Below are 3,292 nucleotides of genomic sequence, written 5' to 3'. Positions count from 1 at the left end.
AACAAAAGAGGGTAATGTTCATAGAAAAAGAGAGGTTCTAGCTCTCGCAAAACTAAGAGCAGCAGCTGAGAAAAGAGATGTTGCAGATAAAGCAAAGTTTGAAGCAACTGTAGCAAAAAAGCTAGAGCTAGAGGAGAAGAAGAGCTGTGTTGAGAGAGAAACAGTTGGCAGTTGAAGAAAAAAGAAAACAAATTGAAGAAAGGAAAATAATAAGAAATAGCTGCGCAACAGGAGAAAAGAGCACTTGCAGATGCCAAAAGGAATGCCCTACAAGCTAGAAAGAAGGAAGCAGAGGAAGCAAAAATTAAGAGGGCTGCAGAAAAGAAGATAATTGCTGATGAGAAGAGACAACAAGTCGAAGCTGCACTAAGAGAAGAAGAAATGGAATCTTTAATATTCCAGGCAGAGGAGCAAGAAAGGATCAGAGGTTTTCATGAGAGAGAGGAGCACTCAAGGGAGCAATCCTGGGAGGGTCAAGTTCAAATGCAAGGCACATACATGGTAAAAGATTGGGAAGAGAGAAGTCAACAAGCGGAAGAATGGAACAAGAGACAAGCTGAGGAGGCAAATAAACAAGCCATGCATGAGACATCAGCATTCCAGGGAACGGAAAGCACTTCGGATCAGACGCATTAGCCAAAAAGACCATATTTCAGTCTGCCAAGAACTGGTTTTAAGAAACCAAGGAGAACAAGCATGTTTGATATATTTAGGGATGAGAGATGAGCATGCGAAATGATGTGTGGTGTCTTAACTAGCAGCACTATCTTTTACTTTGCTTCCATGCATTTATGATATGGTCGTGTCATGAACCTCAAGTTTACATACTATTCTCTTTGGTGTGCAAACTGCTGTCTTTTGTGTCATGTATGCAAAACATGTATGATATGTTGAAGAACATGTTGTGTTCTGTTTTTTCCTGTGTATTTTGTGTCATTTTTGCTAGGTGAGTGGTAAAAAAATACAGATAATGTACTGAACTGATGTTAAATTGGTGCACAACATGTATTCAACTACTGAACTGGAGTTAAATTGGTACAACATTGGTACAGATCACATACTGAAATGGTCTGTGTTGTCCTTCTCAGGCATGCCATTTTATTATAGCAGTCAATAAAACAAATCTGAATTATACATGGTCCAAATTCAATGGATTGCTCAAAGCAATTGTTTTGTGTGTATAAACTTGGCCACACTGATTGTTTATGTTCTTCTGATAGATCAGCCAACTGATCAGCTGTGAATTGCCAGTTAAAACGAGTGATGCACTGTAGTCATCGAGTGCAACTCACACTTTTAGTTTACAATTGAACTACCAGCATTCAGAAGCTGTAAAAGATCGTTCATAAGCTATAAAAGTTCATCCAGAACATGCCAGATAGAATAAAAATGCATACCATTCAGAACATCTTACATTGCATAGCATTCTGGCACAAGCTAACATCACATTGTATGGCATCTCAGTTCATCAGCAGAACATAGCAAATAAACTGAGAATTTCCACTGTCAAAGGATCAACTACTGAACTCCAGTGCCACAGCAAACCCGTTTTTGAAACGTCCAGTGCCAAAGTCACGGAATGGGTAAGTCACCAATCCAATCCACATCAGAGCCGCCGACTCGGCGAGAGCACAAAAGCCTGCTGTGGAGAGCCTCCAGCACGTCCATCCCTGGAGTGCACTAGGATCACACGCGTGGTCTCCGAGCTCCGGCGCCGTGCTTGTGTCTGTGCCTGAGGCGCACAACCTCGAGCCGTCGGCGTCATGCGTGCGTGCGGCGCACAACGTCCAGCCGCTGCTCCGAGCCGACGGCGTCGTGCGTGCGTGCGGCGCACATCGTCCAGCCGCTGCTCCCAACCGCCGGCGTTGTGCGTGCGTGCGGCCCGCAGCCTCGACCGGCTCGACCTGCACGGTGCGTGTGGTTCACGCCGCGTCCGTGCAGAGAGCCCACGCTGCCACTGGCGTCGGAGAGGATTTGCCTGTTTGCACTTGGGCAGGGGAATGGGAGTTTGCACAAGGATGCTTATAGAGGGATTAGTTATGGAAAGTAGATTTTTACTCCCATTCCCTTGTTTGGTATATGGTGCGAATTAGCGTGGGATAAAACTCTGCTCGCGAATTAACAGGGTATCCCTGAGATGAAATATGTGGGAATTGGCTTCCTCAGCTCCCATTTCCCTTCCCACTTAAACTCCCATTCCCTCTAATCAAATAGTGAATTTTTAATCTCCTCAACCCTCAACTCCATTCCCCATCTCGAATTCCCCCGAACCAAATAAGGGTTAGAGATTTTCGGGTTGGAGGGGAAATTTGACTATCCCGAGCGGCCACGATCTGATTTAAGCGGTCCGGCTGGACCCGCTCGCGAGGATGACGTGGCACCCGTCTCTGCGTCCAGCGTATGCTGAAACGTATGTGTAGCGTAATGGCAAGTATGAGCACCGTTTTGGAGCGATCCACAAGTCGCGGGACTGTTTTATAGCAGGCCGACAAGTTCCTGCCTGGACCGTGCGTGTAATTTACTCCGAATAGGACGTATGGGTATTCAAGTTAAATGAAAAAGTGATGTGAATAACCATTTTAAGTACCTCTTGCTTTTGCAATGTTGAGAGTTACAGCAAAACAGTGCGGTCTCAAGAACATTACGGTGAGCCAACAGTGAGATAAACCAGAAGTCAAGGCGGTTGGGCACAAGCGGTTTTATAATAACGTGGTTTATTCATCGATTAACTAGGAATGTCCGATCCTTACAGCAGACACTATCACCCTTGAGTTGATCGAGAACATGGGCTGGGCATTCGAACAAAAAGGCAGCGCGCAACAGTCCGTGAAAGTGAAACCAGAGGAGATGAGCAGAGAAGAAGGCTTACATGAGAAAGGCAAGCACAGCTATGGTTCCTGCCAGCCATGCCTTGAAATTGCAGTAGCACTCTAGGGCAATTCATTGCTCTGCGTAAATCACCGCCAATCAATCACATCATATATACATGCAGCTTCTTGAGCTTTGTCACAGATAAAACCAAACAAATTAAAGAAAAAAAGCCGTCGGTTTTGGCAGCAACAGGTCAAGTCCGCAGCATGTGTGTGTGTGCAGCAACTAAGCCTAGTTACATGCATATAACGAGTGAATCTATCTATGCACAGTACAGACACCCGGATGTACTGTGCGGGTTCATAAGATACGACGCCGACATTGATATGCCATTCTCTGCAAATACTGGCACGAGGCCAGGTCTCATCATTAACCATCCTTTTCCTTCAATATGAACTGAAACACTTCAAAATTGTTATTG

The sequence above is a fragment of the Triticum aestivum genome, chromosome 2D (assembly GCF_018294505.1).
Source record: "Triticum aestivum cultivar Chinese Spring chromosome 2D, IWGSC CS RefSeq v2.1, whole genome shotgun sequence".
NCBI classification, from domain to species: domain Eukaryota; kingdom Viridiplantae; phylum Streptophyta; class Magnoliopsida; order Poales; family Poaceae; genus Triticum; species Triticum aestivum.
Note: the sequence above shows the minus strand (reverse complement) of the source record.